Raw genomic sequence first — 12,282 nt, forward strand, 5'->3', positions numbered from 1 at the left:
GTCAGATCTCTTTTGAAATAAAAGTTGTACTGGCATTGAAGGCAGTCCGGAAAAGGTGTGTGGAGGGATTTGCTTATGGGGAGAGGCTGGTTGGGCTTGTATGCATTTGAGTTTAAAAGAATTAGAAGAGACATGATTAAAACACAGATTTGTTCGGAGACTTGACAGGATAGATGCTGAGAGGTTGTCACCCCAGTGAAGGTGTGAGGTATTTGTGGAATAGTCTAGGACCAGAGTAATTTCAGAGTAATGAGGCACCCATTTGAGATGGAGATGAGAAGGAAATTTCTTCTCTCAGAATGGATAATGAAATTATGGAGTTCTTTAGCACAGAGGGCTGTCAAGGATTGAATGAAACACATCTATAATTAGCAAAGGAATCTAGGAATACAGGGAAAGAGTTGAAAATGATCAGATCAGCTATGATCTAACTGAACTATGAGAATTATGTGCAGCTCATTCAAGGAACACCTACTGCGGGTTCTTGATAAGTATATACCTATCAGGCAGGGAGGTAGTTGTCGAGTGAGGGAGCCATGGTTTACTAAAGACGTTGTAGCTCTTGCCAAAAAGAGGGAGGCTTATGCAAGGATGAGGCGTAAAGGCTCAGTTAGGGGGCTTGAGAGTTATAAGTTAGCCAGCAAAGATCTAAAGAGAGGGCTAAGAAGAGCCAGAAGGGGACATGAGAGTTGTTGGCGAATAGGATCGAGGAAAATTCTAAGGTCTTCTATCAGTATATCAGGAATAAAACAACGACTAGAGTAAGATTAGGGCCCATCAAAGATAGTAGTGGGCAGCTGTGTGTGGAATCAGAGGACATAGGGGAAGCGCTGAATGAATACTTCTCGTCAGTATTCACATTGGAAAATGACAATGTTAGTGAGAATACGGAGATACAGACTACTAGATTAGATGGGATTGCAGTTAACAATGAGAAGGTTTTAGCAATTTTGGAAAATCTGAAAATAGATAAGACCCCTGGGCTGGATGGGACTTTTCCTCGGATTCACTGGGAAGCCAGAGAAGAGATTGCAGAGCCTTTGGTTTTGATCTTTATGTCATCATTGTTAACAGGAGTAGTGCCAAAAGACTGGAGGAAAGCAAATGTTGTTCCCTTGTTTCAGAAGGAGAGTCAGGACAACCCTGGGAATTATAGGCCAGTGAGCCTTACTTCAGTTGTGGGTAAGGTGTTGGAAAAGATTATAAGAGATAGGATTTATAATCATCTGCTAATGAATAATTTGATTAGGGATAGTCAACCTGGTTTGTGAAAGGTAGGTCATGCCTCACTAACCTTATTGAGTTCTTCGAGAAGGTGACAAAACAGGTAGATGAAGGTAAAGCAGTTGATGTGGTGTATATGGACTTCAATAAGGCACTTGATAAGGTTCCACACGGTAGGCTATTGCATAAAATACTAAGTTTTGGGATTGAAGGTGATTTAGCAGTTTGGGTCAGAAATTGGCTAGCTGAAAAAAGGCAAAGGGTGGTAGTGGATGGGAAATGTTCATCCTGGAGCTCAGTTACCAGTGGTGTGCCACAAGGATCTGTTTTGGGGCCACACCTGTTTTTCATTTTTATAAATGATATGGATGTGGGCACAGAAGGATGGGTTAGTAAATTTGCAGATGACACTAAGGGAGGCAGAGTTATGGATAGTGCCGAAGGATGTTGTGGGTTACAGAGGGACATAGATAAGCTGCAGAGCTGGGCGGAGAGGTGGTAAATGGGGTTCACTTCAGAAGAAGTAACAGGAATGCAGAGTACTGGGCTAATGGTAAAATATTTGGCAGTGTAGGTGAACAGAGAGAAGCATAAACCTCTGAAAGTTGCCACTCAGGTTGATAAGGTTGTTAAGAAGGCATATGGTATGTTGGCGTTTATGGGTAGGAGAATTGAATTTTGGAACCAGGAGGTCATGCTTCAGCTGTACAAGACACTGGTAAGGCCGCACCTGGAATATTGTGTACAGTGCTGGTCACCACATTATAGGAAGGATGTGGGAGCTTTGGAAAGGGTGCAGAGGAGATTTACTGAAATGTTGCCTGGGTATGGAAGAAAGGTCTTATGAGGAAAGGCTGAGGGAACTGAGGCTATTTTCATTAGAGAGGAGAAGAATGAGAGATGACTTAATCAAGACATATAAAATGGCGGCACGGTGGCACAGTGGTTAGCACTGCTGCCTCACAGCGCCAGAGACTGGGTTCAATTCCTGCTTCACGCAACTGTCTGTGTGGAGTTTGCACATTGATAGATATAGGACAGATATGAGGGGTAGTTTCTTCACTCAGAGAGTAATAGGGCATGGAACGGCCCGCCTGCAACAGCAGTAGACTCGCGGACGTTAAGGGCATTTAAATGGGCATTGGACATACATATGGATAACAATGGAACAGTGTAGGTTAGATGGGCATCAGATTATTTTCATAGGTTGGTGCAACATCGAAGGACAAAGGGCCTGTACTGCGCTGTAACGTTCTATGTTCTATGTTCTAAGACTTGATGGGCCAAATGACCTATTCTTCTGCATCTTACAGTCTTTCGAAGTTACAGAGTCATAGAGATGTACAGCGTGGAAACAGACCCTTCGGTCCAACCCGTCCATGCCGACCAGATATCCCAACCCAATCTAGTCCCACCTGCCAGCACCTGGCCCATATCCCTCCAAACCCTTCCTATTCATATACCCATCCAAATGCCTCTTAAATGTTGCAATTGTACCAGCCTCCACCACATCCTCTGGCAGCTGATTCCATACACATACCACCCTCTGCAAGAAAAAGTTGCTCCTTAGGTCTCTTTTATATGTTTCCCCTCTCACCCTAAACCTATGCCCTCTAGTTCTGCACTCCCCGATCCCAGGGAAAAGACTTTGTCTATTTATCCTATCCATGCCCCTCATAATTTTGTAAACCTCAATAAGGTCACCCCTCAGCCTTCGACGCTCCAGGGAAAACTGCCCCAGCCTGTTCAGCCGCTCCCTGTAACTCAGATCCTCCAACCCTAGCAACATCCTTGTAAATCTTTTCTGAACCCTTTCAAGTTTCACAACATCTTTCCGATATGAAGGAGACCAGAATTGCATGCAATATTCCAACAGTGGCCTGACCAATGTCCTGTACAGCCACAACATGACCTCCCAACTCCTGTACTCAATACTCTGACCAATAAAGGAAAGCATACCAAATGCCTTCTTCACTATCCTATCTACCTGCGACTCCACTTTCAAGGAGCTATGAACCTGGACTCCAAGGTCTCTTTGTTCAGCAACACTCCCGAGGACCTTACCATTAAGTGTATAAGTCCTGCTAAGATTTGCTTTCCCAAAATGCAGCACCTCACATTTATCTGAATTAAACTCCATCTACCACTTCTCAGCCCATTGGCCCATCTGGTCCAGATCCTGTTGTAATCTGAGGTAACCCTCTTCGCTGTCCACTACATCTCCAATTTTGGTGTCATCTGTAAACTTACTAACTGTACATCTTATGCTCACATCCAAATCATTTATGTAAATGACAAAAAGTAGAGGGCCCAGCACCGATCCTTGTGGCACTCCACTGGTCACAGGCCTCCAGTCTGAAAAACAACCCTTCACCACCACCCTCTGTCTTCTACCTTTGAGCCAGTTCTGTATCCAAATGGCTAGTTCTCCCTGTATTCCATGAGATCTAACCTTGCTAAACAATCTCCCATGGGGAACCTTGTCAAACGCTTTACTGAAGTCCATAAAGATCACATCTACTGCTCTGCCCTCATCAATTTTCTTTGTTACTTCTTCAAAAAACTCAATCAAGTTTGTGAGACATGATTTCCCACGCACAAAGCCATGTTGACTATCCCTAATCAATCCTTGCCTTTCCAAATACATGTACATCCTGTCCCTCAGGATTCCCTCCAACAACTTGCCCACCACCAAGGTCAGTTCCAAAGGATAAGAAGAAATCTTATTAAATGGTAGAAAGTTCGGACAGGAGTGAAAAGACTAGATGCAGGGAAAATGTTTGGAAATGTGTTGCTGGAAAAGCGCAGCAGGTCAGGCAGCATCCAAGGAACAGGAGAATCGACGTTTCGGGCATAAGCCCTTCTTCAGGAAGAAGGGCTTATGCCCGAAACGTCGATTCTCCTGTTCCCTGGATGCTGCCTGACCTGCTGCGTTTTTCCAGCAACACATTTCCAGCTCTGATCTCCAGCATCTGCAGACCTCACTTTCTCCACAGGGAAAATGTTTCCCTTGGCTTGGGAAGGCCCAGAAGAAAAGATCATGGCCTTAGGATATGGTAGGCCAATTTGAACTCAGAGGTGGACAGATTTCTTCATGAAGGGTGGTGAACCTATGAAATTCTCTATCACACAAGACAGTGAAGGCCACACCTGTGAATATATTTAAGAAAGATGAGAAAGGTTTCAAAAAGCTAAAGTTGATGAGAAGTATGGTGAGAGAGCAGGAATACGGTGTCAAAATATAGGATCAGCCATGATGATGCTGAATGGCAGAGCAGGCTCAAACCTCCGAAAACACGTTCCTACTTTATCTCTTTCTAATCATTGAGGGGTGTGGAGAATTTCAGAGTGTTACAGTGAAGAGAGTAGAATATATGTTACTGTGATTGGTGTTGGGCTTATTAGTGCTATAGTGAGGGGCGTTATTGCATTAGTGTTACAGTGAAAGATATGAGGTCTATCAGAGTGTAACAGTGAGGGGTGTGGGTTAGATCAGAGTGTTACAGTGAGGAGTGCTGAATGTATCAGACTGTTACAGTGAGGGGTATAAGTTAGATCAGTACTACAGTGAGGGGTGTAGGGTATATCCAAGTGTTAGACTGGGGGCTGTTGAATGTATCAGACTGTTACAGGGCATGGGGTATATCAGTGTTACAATGAGTGGTATGTTAAATCAGGGTACAGACTGTAATATTAGGTGCTATACAGTGTTTTGTAACCCCTGTCTTAGTGTGAGATATCAAACTGAAATTTGAATGAAATCTCTCAGATTGACAGGGTGTCCATGAAGGATTGGCAGATATGCATTGTATTGTGATTGCTGTCTCAGATGCCAGCAGTAACCTCATATAGTACCAGGCAGACAGATTACACTGTAAACACACAGCCCCTCTATCACTGATAGTCCAGTGCCAGTATTGAGCTGTGTCACACTGTAAGAGCAAGAATTACTTGGAACATTCACGTGTGAGATGTTTAATAGTTACCAGACTCTTAGCCCCAGTCATCATGGTAAGTTTGAATTGTTTCCAGGAAGGTAGTTTGTGACCAGGCAGATGGACGATTGTCATGGTGAGTGGTACACTCCAACAGACATGGCTTTCAATTGGTCTGTGCCAGTCAGCATGTTCCACTAGAGGCTCCCCATCCTTACCTCATCACATCCTATCAGCTTACCCATCTATTCCTTTCTCTCTCATCTGCTGATCCAGTTTCTCCTTAAAACTGTCTCTGTTGTTCATTTCAAGCCTTCCCTATCAGAGCAAGTTTCACATTTTATAGAATTATAGATTCCCTACAGTATGGAAACAGGCCATTCAGCCCAACAAGTCCACAATGACCCTCTGAAGGGTAACCCACCCGGACCCATTTACCCCTGACTATATATTTTTTGGGGGATGGGGAGGGATGGAGACCATCTTACGAGGAGAGTTCTAACAGCATGGACACCAACCCTTTGGTTCAACCAGTCCATGTCGACCATAATCTCAAACCAAACTAGTCCCACCTGCCTGTGCTTGGCCCATATCCCTCCAAATACTTCTTATTCATGTACTATTCAAAATACATTTTAAAATATTGTAACTGTACCTGCATCCACAACTTCCTCTGGCAGTTCACTCCACACATGAACCATTAAGTGTCAAGAAAAGCCCCTCATATTTTTAAAATCTTTCTCCTCTCACCTCAAAATATGCCCTCTAGTCCCGTAATTCCCCCATCTTGGCATTCACCTTATAAAATCATGAGGGCTGTAGATAAACTGCTATAAAAGTCAGCCCTCAAACTCTAAAAAAAGTCCCAGTCTATCCAGCCTCTTCTTCTAACTCAACCCCTCCATTCCTGACAAGAGATTTGCCATTTGGTAAATTTCTTCTGAACCGTCTCCAGCTTCATATTGTTCTTCCTATAACAGGGTGACCAGAACTAGATACAGTAATCCAGAAGAGGCCTCACCAACATCTTTAGAACCTCAACATTGCACCAATCTCAGGGGAAAGAGATTTCTCCTAAGTGAATCATAGAATCCCTACAGTGTAGAAACAGGTCATTTGGCCTAATGAGACCACACTGAGCAGCATTCCACCCAGACTCATCTCCCTACCCTGTACCCCTGAATTTTCAATGGCTAAACCACCTAGCCTGCACATTCCTGAATACTATGGCAATTTAGCATGGCCAATCTGTCTAACTTGCATATCCTTGGTCATCTCTATGTGTATGTTATCAAACATTCTTAGATTGGACCTTAGCCTTTTTAAAAAATCTGCTGGAAGGCTAGTGACATTAATGAACAAGATGACCAAATGAACACAGCATCTTAACGAAAAAGAAAGAACTGCTGATGTTGTAAATCTGAAACAGAAACAGAAGTAGCTGGACAAACTCGGCAGCTCTGGCAAAATCAGTGCAGCGAAAGCAGAGTTAACATTTCAAATCCAGTGACCATCAGTTCTGAAGAAGCAGATGATGCCAGACCTACTGAGTTTCTCCAGCTATTTCTGTTCTTGAGCACAGCACTTTGCTTAATAGTGACACCTCTGCACGAGAGCAGCTTGCTGACTCCTTCTTGGTTGACACAGTATTTAAAAAATCCTGATTAAAGGCTTTTGCCCAAAACGTTGATTTTCCTGCTCCTCGTATACTGCCTGACCAGCTGTGTTTTTCCAGCACCACTCTAATCTTTACTCTGATCTCCAGCATCTGCAGTCCTCACTTTCGCCATAAAAAAAATCTACCTTGGGTAAGATCCCGAGGGGTGTTCACATCATTGGAACACGATCTCCAAAGTTAGTAGGTTAGGAAGGAGCAAGGCTCACATTCTGAAGCTGGATCAGACCAGATCCGGTTCAGATATCAGAAGAAGGTTCTTTCTCCAGGCTACAATGGCCTGTGGAACAGGCCGTCATTTAGTGCAGTGAATGCTGAATTCCTTCAGTCAAGAGTTGCATCAGAAAGGTCAGATGAAGTGATTTGAAGTACTGTGTGGAGGTTGAATGATGGTGGGAATGTGGAAAGACTTGTAGCACTCTTTCAGAATCTGACAAGTTTGTTACTGTATGATATTATCTCCTGACCAAGCCATCTCAGAAAATGCTTCCTTCTCACCAGTATAATGTGCACACAACTGACTCCAGTGTTTAGATTAACAAACTTTTCCCCCCTCCCCATTCCATTTGTTGCTGAAGATCTTATATCCAATGCAGACTGTTCTACGAGGAGGGAGCAGTGCTGATGTTGTCTCGTTCAGTTTTTTCCAGACTATGTCTAAGATGATTTCTGGTGCTGAGCTTCATCAGCTAATACTCCCACAACACACTGGCTTCAAAATCCCTGCCTGGTTTTCTTATTCAAATACAGCCCACTCCCTCTGCCAGTAATTGCAGTCTCTGACCAACCCCCTCCTCCCAGTTCCCTGTGTGCCGCCCCCTGGGCCAAAATCCTCAGGAACTAATGCTGCCTCCTTCCCATTCTTCATCCACAACTCTCACCAACTCCTGACCTGGCCATCTCTCTGACCTGGCCCAAAGCTCCTCAGTCACTCTGTGTAGCAACGAACATTCTCAACAGCTTGCATTCATATAGCACATTTTCTGTAATAAAACATTCTGTAGTGCCTCACTGGAGATTTACCAACAAACGTTAGTTAGGACGGACCCCCCCCCCCCCCCCGGAGAAGGGTAACCAGGAGATCTGATTGAAGGAGGGGATCTGTGAGGGTGCAGAATTGGATCTTCTGCCTAGACTCGATCTTTTCGTCAGGTCTGACCTTTCCAACGGCCTCCTTGTCTCAGTCTCAGTCTCAACGTCAACTCGCTGTGCCTTTTCCGTATCCCCAGCCAGCCTCTCCCCATCTGCCAGTCGGAGTGAGACTTTCCCTGTCTAGCTCTATCCAAACTAACGGCCAGCAACTCCAAGCTCAACTCGTTGGTGAGAGACTTAAACTAAAAAAATCAAAACACGCTCCATTCCAGATCAGCCTGAATTTGAATAAAACAGGGTGGGGTGAAAACCAGTTCGCTCAATGTTACAAAGCTGTTAAATCAGTCCCAGATTTCTGAAACAGTCTGGCATTAACCTGGCTTCCTAACAAAGTAACCGCGGGATCGCCTCGAGTTTCCAGTCACTCACAGCCCGTTTCCCAAACACAGAGAGACACCAAGTAGCGGAGAAGGAGCAGCAATTCCTTACCGTGTTAATAATCCCGACCTCTCAGACTGTGTTCAGATTCAGATCGAGATCCTCAGTGCGGCCAAACCTTCACCGCCCACTCCCTTCCCCAGCCCCTCTGCTTTGTGTCCGCTTCACTTATGCTTTCCTTCAGACAGGAGGGGACGTGGCTCATTGAGTCTCCCTCCCTCTCTGCACGTCTGTCTGTGTCTCCCTGCTGCAGCACATGCGTTTCTCCCTCTCTCTCTCTCCGTCTCTGTCTGTCTGTCTGTCTATGTGTCCCTCTGTCTCTGTGTGTGTCTCTCTATCTGTTTCAGTGTGTGTGTGTGTGTCCCTCTCTGTCTCTGTATGTGTGTGTGTCTCTCTGTCTGTTTCAATGTATATCCCACTGTCTCTGCCTGGGTCCTTGTCTCTATTTCAGTCCCCCCGAGTGTGTGTGTGTGTGTGTGTGTATCTCTGCCTGGGTCCCAGTCTCTATTTCAGTCTATGTGTCCCTCTGTCTCTGTGTGTGTCTCTATCCATTTCAGTGTGTGTATGTCCCTCTCTGTCTCTGTATGTGTGTGTACCTTTCTCTGTCTGTTTCAGTGTATGTCCCTCTGTCTCTGCCTGGGTCCCCGTCTCTATTTCAGTTCCTCTGTGTGTGTTTGTGTGTGTGTGTATCTCTGTCTCTGCCTGGGTCCCCGTCTCTATTTCAGTTCCTCTGTGTGTGTTTGTGTGTGTGTGTATCTCTGTCTCTGCCTGGGTCCCTGTCTCTATTTCAGTCTATGTGTCCTCTCTCTTTGTGCCGAGCTGAGGGCTGTGTCAGTGCTGTTTCATATGAACAGTACATCGGGGAAAGTCCACAATATTCCTCAGAGTCTGCTTTGGATATCTTCAACGGCTCGCTGTCAGACATCAAATACCACATTTCCTTTTGTAATAACACGGCCATTAAAACTGTCCTGGTAATACCCAGCCCCACTGTCTCACACCCACAGGCTCTCCCTCTCCCCTCCTCTTTCCCTTTTCACCCCTCAACTCTCCTTCTTAGAACCTTCTCCCCAATCCTCCTCTTCATTTCATCTCCCCATCCCATCTGCTCACTACAATCCCCTCTCCACTTTCCACTCACTCACCCACCCACCCTCACCCTTCCCTATCCACTCACCCACCTCCACACCCTTCACTACCCATTCACCCAGCCCCTCACCTTTTCCTACCCACTCATTCAGTCACCCATTCCCTCACCATTCCCATCCACTCACATATCCGCACACTCTTCCCTACCCACTCACCCAGCCCTTCACCCTTTCCTACCCACTCACCCAGTCACCCATCCCATCAGCATTCTCCACCCACTCACCCACCCCCTCACCCTTCCCTACCCACCCCAACACCGTTCCCTCCCTTCTCCACACCCACCCACCCATCACCATTCCATCCCTTCTTCCCACCACCCCGCCCCCTCACCACTCCCTCCCTTCTTCCCACCCCCCCACCCCCCTCACCACTCCCTCCCTTCTTCCCACCCCCTCACCATTCCTTCTCCCCACCCACTGCCCTCACCATTCCCTCCTTTCTCCCCACCCACCCACCATCTCACCATTCCCTCCTTTCTCCCCACCCACCCACCCTCTCACCGTTCCCTCCTTTCTCCCCACCCACCCACTCTCTCACCGTTCCCTCCTTTCTCCCCACCCACCCACCCTCTCACCGTTCCCTCCCTTCTCCCGACCTTCTCCCAACCCAAACCCCTCACCATTCCCTCCCTTCTCCGCACCCACCCACCCACCCCCCTCGCCATTCCCTCCCTTATCCCCACCCACCCACCCCCCCCCCTCGCCATTCCCTCCCTTATCCCCACCCACCCCCTCACCGGTCCCTCCCTTCTCCCCACCTACCCACCCCCTCACCATTCCCTCCCTTCTCCCCACCCACCCACCCCCTCACCATTCCCTCCCTTCTCCCCACTCACCTACCCCCTCACCATTCCCTCCCTTCTCCCCACCCACCCACCCCCTCACCATTCCCTCCCTTCTCCCCACCCACCCACCCCGGCACCATTCCCACCCTTCTCCCCACCCACCAACCCCCTCACCATTCCCTCCCTTCTCCCCACCCACCCACCCCCTCAACATTCCCTCCCTTCTCCCCACCCACCCATCCCCTCACCATTCCCTCCCTTACCCCACCCACCCACCCTCTCACCATTCCGTCCCTTCTCCCCACTCACCCACCCCCGCACCATTCCCACCCTTCTCCCCACCCACCAACCCCCTCACCATTCCCTCCCTTCTCCCCACCCACCCACCCCCTCACCATTCCCTCCCTTCTCTCCACCCACCCACCCCCTCACCATTCCCTCCCTTCTCCCCACCCACCCACCCCCTCACCATTCCCTCCCTTCTCCCCACCCACCCACCCCCTCACCATTCCCTCCCTTCTCCCCACCCACGCACCCCCTCACCATTCCCTCCCTTATCCCCACCCACCAACCCCCTCACCATTCCCTCCCTTCTCTCCATCCACCCACCCTTTAAACATTCCCTCCTTTCTCCCCACCCACCCCCTCACCATTCCCTCCCTTCTCCCCACCCACCCACACCCTCACCGTTCCCTCCCTTCTCCCAAACCACTCCCCTCACCATTCCCACCCTTCTCCCCCCCACCCACCCCCCTCACCGTTCCCTCGCTTCTCCCAACTCACCCCACTCACCATTCCCACCCTTCTCCCCATCCACCCAGCCCCTCACCATTCACTCCTTCTCCCCACCCACCCACCCACTCCCTTACCCCACCCACCCCCTCACCGTTCCCTCCCTTCTCCTAAACCAACCTCCTCACCATTCCCACCCTTCTCCCCCCCACCCACCCCCCTCACCGTTCCCTCCCTTCTCCCAACCCACCCCACTCACCATACCCACCCTTCTCCCCATCCACCCAGCCCCTCACCATTCCCTCCTTCTCCCCACCCACCCACCCCCTCCCTTACCCCACCCAGCCCCTCACCATTCCCTTCCTTCTCCACACCCATCCACCCCTCACCATTCCCTCCCTTCTCCCCACCCACCCTGTCACCATTACCTCACTTCTCCCCACTCACCCCCCTCACTGTTCCCTCCCTTCTCCGCACCCACCCACCACTTCGCCATTCCCTCCCTTATCCCTAACCACACCCTCACCGTTCCCTCCCTTCTTCCCACCTACCCCTTCACCGTTCCCTCCCTTCTCACCACACACCCACCCCTCACCATTCTCTCCCTTTTCCCACCCGCCCACCCCGTCACCATTCCCTCACTTCTCCCAACCCACTGCACTCACCATTCCCTCCCTTCTCCCCACCCACCAACCCCCTCACTGTTCCCTCCCTTCTCCACACCCACCCACCCCCTCACCATTCTCTCCCTTTTCCCACCCACCCACCCCCTCACCATTCCCTCCCTTCTCCCCACCCACCCAACCCCTCACCGTTTTCTCCTTTCTCCCCACCCACCCACCCCCTCACCATTCCCTCTCTTCTCCCCACCCACCCACCCCCTCACCATTCCCTCTCTTCTCCCCACCCACCCACCCCCTCACCGTTCACACCCTTCTCCCCACTCACCCACCCCCTCAACATTTCCTCCCTTCTCCCCACCCACCCCCTCACCATTCCCTCCCTTCTTCCCATTCACCCACCCCCTCAACATTTCCTCCCTTCTCCCCACCCACCCACCCCCTCACCATTCCCTCCCTTCTTCCCATTCACCCATCCCCTCACCATACCCTCCCTTCTCACCACCCACCCAACCCCTCAACATTTCCTCCCTTCTCCCACCCACCCAACCACTCACCATTCCCTCCCGTTTCCCCACCCACACACCCCCTCACCATTCCCTCCCTTATCCCCACCCACCCCTTCACCATTCC

At 49.1% G+C, this 12,282-nt stretch overlaps 1 protein-coding gene across 7 annotated transcripts in view; it reads right to left on the bottom strand.

Moving 5' to 3' along the window:
• LOC122552319 (sphingosine 1-phosphate receptor 2-like) overlaps positions 1-12,282 on the bottom strand; it is a 144,521-nt gene that overhangs the window by 38,985 nt on the left and 93,254 nt on the right. The window contains exon 1 of one of the 7 annotated variants that reach the window (XM_043695058.2): positions 8,416-9,128. The exons of the other annotated variants lie outside the window; for them this stretch is intronic. The gene's annotated coding sequence lies outside the window, so the exon portion shown is untranslated. Of the gene's footprint in view, positions 1-8,415; positions 9,129-12,282 lie in introns of those variants that run through there. 7 annotated transcript variants of the gene reach the window in all.

This window comes from Chiloscyllium plagiosum, unplaced genomic scaffold (genome assembly GCF_037043375.1).
Source record: "Chiloscyllium plagiosum isolate Xiang-an unplaced genomic scaffold, Cpla_swu_hap1 HiC_scaffold_45, whole genome shotgun sequence".
Taxonomy (NCBI): domain Eukaryota; kingdom Metazoa; phylum Chordata; class Chondrichthyes; order Orectolobiformes; family Hemiscylliidae; genus Chiloscyllium; species Chiloscyllium plagiosum.